Consider the following 12,894-nt stretch of genomic DNA (forward strand, 5'->3'; position numbering starts at 1 on the left):
ATAGAGCTGCCACGGAAACCTAAGTATCTTTGTACAATTAATGCTGGAGAAATAAGGAACGGAGGCTTCTAGAGTTTCCGTAGCTATCCGCCCCCATCCCTCAGAGAGGTAGGAAGCGAGAGAAGTAAGGATGAGAGCCGCGGTCTCCATCACTCCCCCTCAAGGACTTTATAAAATCATCAAAGGAACACAGTACAGTGGGAGCTCAGCACTTGGAAAGTAGTGTCAGCAGGTGGACATGGCCTTCTGAGGGCCTTGGGGCTTCTGGAGGTGGACAGCTAACAGAGGCTGGATTTGGGATGGAGAGCCCCGTGATCATTTGAGATCCCTTTAGGAGCTTAAAAGGACCACAGTTCTAAAAAGCAGACACCATCCTCAGGGAGCATTTGCCATTTTTCTATACTACACATTCCTGAATAACCTCTGACGTTCTGTTTATTTCAAAGAAAATAGATTTTTTTTGACCCAATTCACATCACTGATTAGAGACAGTCTAGCTGTCAGATAAATAAATCTCCATCGAATCCAATTTATGGGATCCAAGAGCAGTATACAGATCAATCTGGAAGTATATGGGGCTATGCTGGTTTTGTGAAAATACTTACAATGCAGCAGTGAAAGAAATCAACAAAGATTTATTAAGGTTTTCATTCTTTGCATAGGTTTAAAAATGGGTTCTAACCCATTAAAAAGGCCTTTAATGTTTTTGGAATTAAAATATTACACTTTACTATCTCTAATTTTTTTCTGGAGTTGACTCTTCTCATTATCTTTCTTCTGGGCAGCTGTGAAGACGCCTGGCTCCGCTGCGAGTCTTTGTCAGCCTCATCAGGTGACAATACCTGAATTCTGTGCCAAGATACACATGCACTCATAGGCAGTGAGCTTTTCCCTACTTATCTTTCTGCAACAGAGAAAGCAAGCATAACACTTATTTGCCCTTTGTGAATACCATTTGGAGGCTCATCTGATGCTCTTTAAAACAGGTAATTAAAAGAATCTGGCTGAAAATCTGGTTTCTAAGTATGTAAGAAAAAGTTAATCGTTTCTACTTATTGAACATCCACGTTTTGCCAGCTACTTTTTAACTTGGAGCCTCATCTACAAAAATCAAGTTACAGTTAACTTATCCTTCATAGAATTGTTGCAAACCATAGGCAGATGGAGAAGACTGTGTAAGTGGTTACAATTCTTCTCTTCCCTGCATCCTCACCCCTAGCAATATGGCTTTGTAGCCCTTCCAGTAAAAAATGTTGCCTATTTCTCTACTCTTAGTTCTCATCTGGCCTTGCCACTCATTTTGTCTAATAAAATGCAATGGAAGCAACAGTGTGTCAACTGTGAATATAGCCCATAAGCTTTGCAGAGGCTTCTGCTCTCATTCTTGGAACACTGGGGATCCTCTGTGTGACTCTCTGTGTGAATAAGACCAGATTGGCCTGCTGGATGAGAGGTGGGTGCCCAGGTATCCTCACTGCACCTCCGCAAGGTGCAGACACCTAGCTGACTGCCAGATGACTACAAGAGACACGTGCACGAGCCCAACAGAAACCGGAAGAGTTGCCATTCTGGGCCAGCTCACACTGTAAACCCACAGAAGCAGGAGTCAGGTAAATGGCTGTTGTTTTAAGCCATTAAGTTGTGGGGTGGTATGTTACGCAGCAAAAATGCATTACTCTCTTCACTGTACTAAAGAGAGCTACAGAAGGTAGTAACTTGTCTAAGGTCACTCAGATGATGTTATAAAGCTATCAGATTATTACATCTGTCTTATGGGCCCACCCACTTTTGATCTAAATGATGTAAATGTAAATGAAAAAGTACCTGTTGAGTGCCTTCTACATGCTCTGTGTTAGGCTAGACATATTTCCTCCATCTAGGAAATTTCACAATCTCTATTTTGTTTTTCGCCAAGGAAACTGCAATTTGACAGTTTGGCTCAGGCTAATGTTTTCATCTTGAAAGCACTGTTTGTTTCCCAGGTTTGAACCTGCTCAAAGCATCTCTCAGAAATCTTCCTTAATGTCCCAAGACAGAATCAGAGTTTCCATCTGCGGTCAATCGCAAAAATAACCACAATTACTCTACTCTTTCCTTTATCCTCACCCTCTGTAATGGAACTTTTCAGTATCACCCATCAAGACATAGAGTCTATTTCCCTAGCCCTTGGACCTAGATGGGACTTGTGGCTTGCTTTGGCCAAGAAATGTGGCAGAAGTGATCGTGTGCCAGTTCTGAGATTAGGCCTAAGGTGCCTTATAGACCTGCAGTCATTCTCTAGGTAACCCTAACTCCTTCAAGTGATGAAGACCAGGCTAGCCCTGTTGAGGGATGAGAGAGAACGTTGAGGGATGAGAGAGAACACTGAAGGACAAGAGAGAATATGGATGAGAATTCCACCAGCCAGATATCCCAGCCCACACCCCCAGACAAGTGGAGCCCAGCTAAGATTAGCAAAGCCAACCCGTTGGTGAATACGGTTGCATGTGGGAGCCTTGTAGGGAGCAGAGGAACTCCCCAATGAAGTCCAGCCTACATTGCCAATTGCAGAACTAAAGGTCATGTTAAGCCACTAAGCTTGTTATGAAGCAAACAATGACACATATAAATCCTTCGTACTTTAAAACTTTTAAAACCCATTCTGGCTGGGAGGCAGAATGACGTACAGTACAGGCCCTGAAACTTACCGGATGTGCTCACTAAGTGTTAGCTCTCACTGGTCTTGTATGTGAACTAAAAAGCCACATAAAACAAAAGCCAAAGCAAACACTGTAGCATGGAGGCATGCAATTTCATAATCAGGGCAGACTCTCCTGGTACTTGTGAGGTGGAGATTTAGGGCAAGGGACATGCTTTTTTGTTCCTTAATACTGGCAAACTTCTTTCTCTTTGTAAGTATACAGCCAGTCCCCTCTTATCCACGTTTTGGCTTTTGTGACTTCAGTTATCCACAGCCACCCGTGGTCCAGAAGTAGATGACCCCTTGATGTGTTGTCACAAGGTCAGCAGTAGCCTAACGCTACGTCACAATGCCTCAGTCATTCCCCTCACTGTATCTTATCGCAGAGGCCTTTTATCATCTCACACCATCACCACCAGAAGGGCGAGTATAGTACGATCCAGTATTTTGAGAGAGAAACCACATTCAAATAACTTTAATTATAATATGTTGTTATAATTGTTCTATGTATTACTAGCTATTGTTGTTAATCTCTCACTGTGCCTAATTTGTAAATTAAACCTTACTGTAGTTATGTATGTATAGGAAAAACAGAGTATGTACAGATTATCTGTGGTTTCAGACCCCTGTGGGGGGTCTTGGCAAGTGTCCCCTGCGGACAAGGAGGGGGACTACTGTTCACTCTTTAAATGACTCATAGCTACTCCAGTCACTCAGTTTTGAAGGGTAGGAGCATTCTGCTGTACAGAGACCATCACAAGAGGTGTCCTCATTGCCTCGAGGCCAGGAGTTTTTGTCAACTTTTGCTGCATATTGGCAGCACCTGCGAAGTTTTAAAATAATGCCTCCAGAGACTGGTTTAATTAGTTTGGGGTACAAACTGCACATGGGACTTTTAAAAAGACCCCCTAAGTGATTTTATTGAGCAAAGTTGAGATGAGAGCACTTCCACCAGTCAAGTAGTTATTATTTGATTTAACTTTCAAGGCAGACCTAAGTAAACCTTTTTTTTATATGCCTATACTCAAAACACAGCACTGAAATACTATAGCTAGAAACTAATTTCTTATTATGGACAATGACTGGCTCAAAAGGAATTAGGAAATAATTATCAGATGAATAACTTTCTTTTCTTTCCTCTTAAATAGTTCGTTGTCTGGTTGGTTTCCATATAACACCCAGTGCTCATCCCCACAAGTGCCCTCCTCCATGCCCATCAACCCCCTCCCCCCCCACCCCCATCAGCCCTCAGTTTGTTCTCAGCATTCAAGAGTCTCTCATGGTTTGCCTCCCTCCCTCTCCCCAACTGTTTTTCCCCTTCTTCTCCCCCATGGTCCTCCGTTAAATTCCTCCTAATCCACCTATACGTGCAAACGTATGGTATCTGTCTTTCTCTGCCTGACTTATTTTGCTCAGCACAACACCCTCAATTCCATCCACGTTGCTACACATGTCCAGATCTCATTCTTTCTCATTGCCATGTAGTATTCCATTGTATAGATAAACCACATTGTCCTGATCAGATGAGTAACTTTCTATGATTAACTCAAGAAGTATAATATGGACACTTGGCAGGATCCTAAGTGTCCTTATAGGCCTTAAGCACAATTAGGTATTCAAAATGTTATTATCATAAATTAGAATATCACATAACACTATAAATTATAATAATAAATTCAAACTAAATTACATTTAAATGTATGATCTAAAAGCACATTAACCTAAAATATTGTTTGAAATGTACCTTTTATGTACTTATGTGTACTTCATCACAAATTAAGGTATAATTTGATATTTTAATACGATTTTTACTTCAGATTTGATGTGAGCATTTCAAGAAACTGTGATCTTGTGTTCTTTTAATGCATAAGTGACTCTCACATGGCAACAGTATTATTTTCAGGGACTATTTCTTTTTTGGCAGAGTTCAAAAACGCTGAAAATATGATGAATAATCTTATACTATAAACTATAATAATGCATGCAAGTTGGCTTAGTACCAGAATTTCATCCTCAATAAATTCCATAGCTATGATCACAAATAGACCTCCAGCACAAAGGATCAGAATTTTCTAAGTCACAGATTCGCTGAGAGAAAAATCTGATTTGATCCTCTGACTTCCTAGAAATGGGAAATGAGATCCAGAGAGTTTAAACAAGTCACACAGAGCCCCTAACCAAATGGCCGGGAATAAAGCCCAAGGAGCCTGAGCCTGCACCTTCTCAGCCCTCTGGAGATGGGCATGAGAAAGAAGAGCAAAGCACGTGCACGCTTGACGCAAACAGCGCCTGGCTGGATCTGACCCCAGATGTTGTCAATCCCTGCTACAGATGGCTATGTTCAAAGAGGACCTTGGCAAAAAGAGAACCAGTTATCACTTTATACTCTAATTATTCTCACCACAAAACAGACTGGAGTCAACTCTGCCATTTAATACATCAGCTATAAGTTACTGTAATTTTTCTAGTTTACTATTAACTTTGTACATTAACATGGAACATTTGTACCATTAATGAACCAACACTGGTACATACATCATTCAGTGTTCCTTCATTTTCAGCACTGTCCTTTTTTTATTTTAAGATTGCATCCAGGGTACCCATTACATCTTGTGTGCTCTATTTTGTTTTTTAGAAGTTCAACACTGTGAGTGTGTGTGTGAGTGTGTGTGTGTGTGAAAGAGAGAATGAGGGACAGAATATGAATCTCTCTCCTCTATTCAGGCAATTAAGTGCAACCTTAAATTAAATAAGTAATACAAATTACTATTCTCATATTGTCTCAGGTAGAAAGAAAGGGCATATGTTAATAAAGTCACCTGGAGTTTTAATTACAAGAAAAACACTGTGGAGAAATTTAGATTAAAAAGAACTTGACATTTGGAGGGACCCAGAAACATGGTCTCTGATTTCGATATGGATTAACAAAATCTAAAAAGCCAGGAATGGGGCAGAGCAGTGTGAGAATTTTACGTAATAAAAGGCAGCTCACATAGAACTATAGTAATGCAGAAGAAAGAAGTAATATTGTGCAATTTGTCATTTTCTTTAGGGGAGTTTGCATTTTTAAAATCTGCAGAAATGCAGTTACAGTTTCCTTGCCAATATTTGTAGAAAACATTTTCCAAACAAGGCTGATTCATCTTACTCTGAAATGAATTGTTAGATCACAACAGAGAATGTTAAAGAGTTTGCATCCCTTATAGAAATGCCAAACATTTTACTCTGCCTGATGCTGTACTATAAATAGGGAAATTCAAATGCTAAAAATGTTCTCCAAGTTGCCAAACATAGTTCTTCAGCATCTACTTCCTAGTACAAATGACTCATTCTTCCAAAGTTTGAAAATGAAAGCTAGTTACAACTCACAGAGAAATATTGTAGCTTCCATCAATTAATTAAATGAAAAAGATATTTCATTTATGTATATTTCTTTTTCCTTAGGTACAATCCACTGAAATCCGTCTTCAAACTTTTACTGATGTTTTATTAAAGAGTAGTTATTTCAATGAAGGTGGGTCTTTAAATGAACAATTAGAATAGTCAAGCAACAATAAGATTGTTGGAAAATAATGACGCTGATTGAAATCGTTTTGAAATGCATTAGCTGCATTTAAATGTAACAGATGTAAAATGTATTTACTGTACTAAAAATAAGTTAATAATGAAGTTAGAACATGAAAACTAATAAGCTCACCTAAAAAGACAGTACAAATAACACTCCAGTGACCAAGAACACAAGGAAATGAAACTCCAACGTGAATAAGAAAAATAAGACTTCTTAGGAAGAAGTCATCCTTTATTGTAAAAAGAATAAAGAGTGGAAATGCCATTGATTTATGGTTGGTATTCCAAAACAGTATATATATGTATGTGTATCTTACAATAAGAGAACATAAACAGTNAGTCCCTGGAAGAGGTAATCGCTAACTTTCCCTGAGAGCTAGAGCAGGAAAATACAGATGTTCCAGTCATGCAGGGTGGGGGGCATGAGGCAAGCAAGGCAGGAGTGGTTTCATAACACTTCCTTCTAATCAACTGACTCTACTGTTGGCCTTTAATCTTCTTTCTGCAAGTCACCATACGTCATATTATCTCATTACCAACCATTTACTCCAGAAGAACAAGATTCTCTTTAAACTGTATATAAATAATTATTGCGACATCTTGTCCAGGCTGCACTAAAGTCTTCAGCTGTTTTGACTTGCGTAGTTCTATTTTAAAAATTTTTTAATGTTTTTTGTGGTTTTTTTTGTTTTTTTTTTTGAGAAAGAGAGACAGAGAACAAGCAGGGGAGGGGCAGAGAGAGAGGAAGTCACAGAATCGGAAGCAGGCTTCAGATTCTGAGCGGTCGGCACAGAGCCTGACTCGGGACTCAAACTCATAGATTGCAAGATCATAATTTGAGGTGAAGTTGGCCACTTAACCGACTGAGCCACCCAGGGATCCCTGCATAGTTCTATTTTTGCAAATAGGTTCTATTTGCAATGTTTTGATTAAAAATTTTATGGTATATAAGAAAGAGGTCACTTAAGGGGCACCTGGGTGGCTTAGTCGGTTAAGCGTCCGACTTTCGCGTAGGTCATGATCTNTGATTTTAGATGGGTTATTGTGAAAGTCTGTATTAATATGCTCATTTACATACAAACTTTAATAATTCTGTTTAGAGTGTTTCCTATTTAACAAGTGATGTGCTATTCAATGAACTCTAAATTCTTTTATAATAAAATGCATGACTTGCAGACAAATTTTTGAAAAGACATACTGGTGTATGATATATATATCAAATGTATAAATATTTTCATATGTAAGTTTCAAATATATAGGTTCCAAATTATATTTACTATGTTACAGTATCAAAACAGAAAATAATTGCTTTCAATAGCTAATGTTTGGGTATTCAACATTTTAGACAAACATAATCGACCTATGATAATTTTTGGTTTACTTTTAAAACAATGAGACAAGATAAAAAGGTTGAGGCTGCTGTTTCTAAGTGTTTCTCTTCAATAAATATATATTGTCTGATCTGACCATGCTGTCAGCTTGCTAACGGGAGCCTGAGACATATATATTAAGGGTATGGATGAAATTTAATTCTAATAAATGAAAAGCCAAATTACATGATTGTCACTACTACTTTTTCTGTTTTTAACATGGAGTTTTATACCATATTCTTTTTTTTTTTTTTTTTTTGAAAGAGAGAGTGTGAGCAGGGGAAAGGCACGGGGGAGAGAGGGAGAAAGAGAGGGAGAGAGAATGTCATTCAGGCTCTTAATCCAGCACAGAGCGTGATCTAACAACTATGAGATCATGATCTGAGCCAAAATCAAGAGTTGGATGCCCAACCAAACGAGCCAACCAGGAGCCCCCACCATAGATATTCTAATAAACTAACATAAAACTTACCAACTGTATTAAGATATTTAAGATTCATAAAAAGTATGATATGATAAATACCCATATAACCACTACCCAGTTTAGGAAATAAAACATTATCAATATTATGATAAGTATGCAAGAATTTTGACCAGATGTTTGAAGCTTAAAATATAATATTGATAATTCTTGTGCCTATTGTCTCACTAATCAGCTATCTGTTATATAAATACAGTAACAACACATATATAAAAACTAATTAAAACTGCACTGGAAGCTTGCAGCATTTGAGCGAGCACATTTGTTCATCTGACTGCCACTAGTGCCTTTCTATGCCCTTAGAGGTCCTACAACAGTTTTACTTTCTTTAAAAATACTTGCGTAGGGGCGCCTGGGTGGCTTAGTCGGTTGAGCATCCAACTTTCACTTGGGTCATGATCTCGCGGTTCGTGGGTTCGAGCCTCGTGTCGGGCTCTGTGCTGACTGCCAGCTCAGAGCCTGGAGCCTGTTTCAGTCTGTGACTCCCTCTCTCTCTGACCCTCCCCTGCTCACGTTGTCCCTCTCTCTCTCTCTCTTAGAAATAAATAAAAATATTAAAAAAAAAAATACTTGCGTAATCATGCTATTTACTAATACTTTAAAAAGAGGATGTGGACTTGAACCTTTATCACCCTAACAGTGTAAAATGCCTGAGACAACTTTGGATCCCAAAGGTCTTATGACAAGGTTGTAGGGAAACCCTGACCCAGGCTGTGACAAAGGGTAAGAAGTTGGACATGAGTGGAGGACAAGGACATGAGCGTCCCGAAGACAGGGTGGATGTAATGACAATGTACAAGGAGGTCACACAAACAGGCTCTGCTATACACACCACCCACCCCAGCATAACAACCTGGCCCTTGGCCTCCCAATGCACAGCCCTCCAAGTTCTAGAGGATACTTCAGAGTCCAGAGAATTGAGACCCAGATACCTTCACATACACCGACGCAGAGCTGGTCTACAATGTATAATGATTTAATAAACGAGGACGATGTATCCACAGCTACCTATGAAGCACGTTTATAGAAGGCCCAAATCTCTTTGGGACCAGCCTGTTACAGAGCCAAAATTCCTACCTAAAAGACCCAACGGCCACAGAATTTAAACACCATGAGAAAACTTTGGTCTCAAAACTGGGAATAGCTATTTCTTCAGGAAAAACTTGTGTTTAGCTTAGGACCCTATTAATTACAAGCCTATGATTCTAGTTTTCTCCTCAAACTGTTTATCAGAAAGCACTAAACAAAACTTGGTTCTTTCATATCAACCAGGAAGGGTTTCACAGAATTCATTCTACATACTCACCTCCCTCCTTCCTCTGTCTTTCCTACATTATATTCCCTGTGCCTCATTTTACCCTCAACTGTTTTTAATTTGCTCTGTCTTCATGTGTTATATATTGTGCCTTATTCTTAAAAACTCTTCCGGAGCAAGCTAGGATATAAACAGTTGCCAGCTTTTCATAAAGACAAAAAGAGCTTAGAGATAATCCAGTTCTATCTTCCATATTTTACAGATGACAAATCTGAAGTTCTAAGGTCACAATGATTATTGGTTTAAAGAGAGCTGGAATTTAGGGATCCCAAATGTAGCTGACTGATCTTTCCTCAATACCTGATGACCTTCTATGACACATTCTGTTGTCTCTCCTTTTCTTTAGGCAGCACTGCCCAAGGGGTGTTGGCAGACATTTCTTCCCATTGGCGAGAATAAAAAATTGAGGAAATTCTGCATTCTACATCTTGCTTTGGAGAGTCCCAAGAAAATTCTGAGAAACCTGCAGTAAGGACATCGATTTAATTTCTTTTAACCCATGTCTCTCAAACATATCTGATCGTAAATAAAACCTTTTTTCTTTTCTCTTTCAGGAGCTGCACCTATTAACATCTCTCTTTGGGAAGTGCTGGGTTAAGTAAGGCAAGACGGACCTCACAAAGCCAGCTGTCTAAATCCTCACCACGGGTGAGAGAGGAGGATGGCCAAACATCCAGCTGATTGACATATCAGCTTGAAAAGCAGCTTCTCTCAATGTTGGCAAGTTCAACACCACTGGCCTCAGGCTAGAGCACATCCCACCCAGTGAAAGAGGTGTGGAGGCAGCCGGACAGCGGCTGCCCATGGCCTTCCTCCTAGTGCTGCCGGGGTGACCCTACACAGGCATCAGGCTTCCCGTGGAGTCCAGCCGGTCCTGATGGCCATGGGATGTGGTGGCTAGAATCCTGGGTTTACCACTCAGCATTAACCTGTACCCACTCTAAATTCTAGAAGGACAGAAATCGAAAGTTCTTCTTCCACTGATGCAAACGCCAAGAGACAAGGGGTGTAGAGTTGGAAACCAACAATGTTAACACATCGTGTCTACTTCTGTGGGGGTGGCGTGTGTGCTTACAGGCCCCCGTGGGACATGGCTGTTAGGCAAGCTCTGTTGTTGGTCCAGGTCCAGGAGGTACCTGTGATTGGGTGCACGGAGCCCTAACACTTACACTCCGGCAGACAGCCTCAGTGCACATGCTATCCACCCTTGCCGCCTGCGGAACCTTGTACAAGTCACCCACCCTCTCTGAGCTTCAGTTTTCTCTCCAGTAAAATGGGAATAATAATAATGGAAGCAGTAGTAGGAGAGTCAAGTGGATTCAATGATTCAGTATTTGCAAAGTACTTCGACCATGGCTTGTCTCACAGTAAGTACAGTTGGTTAAATAAAATAGTGTCACTAAGCATTTACTCCAATTTCCCTCTACTGGCATAGGTTTCCTTTCGCAACAGACAAAGATGAGCTGTAACTGGGGAAACAAGACCCTCGCACTCCTCGTTTTAAGACAAGGACAGTCCTTGTCTCCTAGTTACAAGGCTATGAATGAAGCCAGAGCAGGCGATTCTGTCTGGAGGTGCACACACTGACTTAGCTGCCTGCGAGCTCCCACTGCTTTCCGGCAGGCCGTGGTCGCATGCTCTGGACAGCCGGTTGTCACTAGCGCATGCTAATGATCAGGCCTCCAGTGCAGCGCCTCCCGGGGAATCCAGCGGAATAGGAACAAGAAGGCAGGATGGGAGCCTGGGCGGCTGAGCCACAGATGCAACAGCAATTTCTGCAAACTGTCTTCTGAGGCTCCCGGGGCCTCTGCTACAGGGGGCGTCTCCAGGGAGCCCCTGCGGGGGCAGTAGGGACCGGCTGCACCCTGGCCTTACCTCCCAGGGTAGCCCTTAACTTGGTTGTCAAAAATAATAAAATAAAAACTACTTTAAAAGTAGACAATATAAATGTATCCATATAATGAAGCAATAAATGGAAACAGTTTTGTAACATCTCGGTTAATTTTTCTTGGTTCCTTTGGTATTTACTTGAAAACATCACTGTGTAAATATATTTTGTATATTTTTAAGAGGTTATACAAACATATCTTTGAAAAGATTGCCAAAAACATTTTTAAAAGACTGACAACTTTAAAAATTAAGCAGATAGTGTACCTGAAAGATGTCACATAAGTAGCAGAGTAAAAGATCTGCTTTAGGTGTTTAAGGCTGATCCATACACAGGTTACATATAGTCCTTATAAAAATACATAGAGAGTTCTTAAAATACAACTCAAGACTGGGGAATATGATAAACCTCTCTTGGAGCATAAGGACGAGGAGCCCTTGAACTTGGGTGGGAATGGCCCCCGACATATGCTCCTGGAGCTCCCCTGATCTGGCTCATGCGCTCTGTCTGTCAACATCAGAGCCCGCACCCTGACACCATCTTTTTCTGCTCTAGTAAGAAACACACAAACGCACACATGAAGTCCCTGGACACCTGGGGCTAATTGGGGACCATCGCACTGTGCAGTTCCTGTGCAGAGGGGAGAAGCGGGGAGGTGCAGTGAACATGGAACCTTAAGAAGAAGAAATACTGGGCCTCAGTCTTGGTTTACTTTCTGCCAGTTCAGTTTCCAAGGCAGGGTTTGCACACTGCTTTGAACTTTCACTTTTACAGCTGTTGACTTTAAAGTTCTGAACATTTAGGGCATGGCACCCTCTCACACTGTCCCTAGCAGTGTACTTCTTACCTCAAAGCATATCTTTTAACGGGTCTTTTTTCTCTTACCTTTTTTCTCTTACCCACACCTGCTTCTGTGAAATCATCAGATGATGCGCAAAGGTTACTTTTCATTCACACTGACACGAATACAAACGCGCAGGGAGCGATCTCAAGCGGGTCTGGTGTGTTTACAAACTTTCGTGATTGCAATTCGTGCTACTACAGTATTTGGATAGGCACACTGCTATCTTGAAGCCTTTTTTGTGTAATGCATGCATAATGCAAGGTGAGGAAAACTATCACTTAAAGGAAACTATTTCCCCCAAATTGTGACCTGCATCTACAATAATGAGAAGCTACTGAAATATATATATTTTTTAAAATCTCTAGGCTAATCTGTCGCTTAGGATTTTGAGATTCTCCACTGCTCTGCTATTTCCCCATTCTGTATGCACAGCACAGATTCCTGCCAAGCCTATTACAGTGAACAAACAATGTCTTCTCTGTCAGAACAGACAATGAATAGTATCACAAAATTCTCCTCTAATGTACAGCCTCCATCCCCCCACTCAGCCCCTTCAGAAAAGAACAATCACAATACGGCCTGATGAGGAAACACTACCCGCTCCCTGCCAATCTGAAATTGCATTCTCACAAGCTAAGGACTAAGCAACGTCAGTCATTTATTAACTGCTAAACAGAGAAAGCTGACAAGTTTATTTTCTTTTAAATTGGATCGTATATTTTTGCATTTCTGTGGGTTGTGTGCATGGA

The 12,894-nt window shown here is 40.6% G+C and overlaps 1 protein-coding gene across 3 annotated transcripts in view; it reads right to left on the bottom strand.

The window, feature by feature from the left end:
• PAG1 (phosphoprotein membrane anchor with glycosphingolipid microdomains 1) overlaps positions 1-12,894 on the bottom strand; it is an 89,161-nt gene that overhangs the window by 39,363 nt on the left and 36,904 nt on the right. The window lies entirely within an intron of this gene.

This window comes from Crocuta crocuta, unplaced genomic scaffold, assembly GCF_008692635.1.
Source record: "Crocuta crocuta isolate KB4526 unplaced genomic scaffold, BGI_CrCroc_1.0 scaffold81, whole genome shotgun sequence".
NCBI lineage: Eukaryota > Metazoa > Chordata > Mammalia > Carnivora > Hyaenidae > Crocuta > Crocuta crocuta.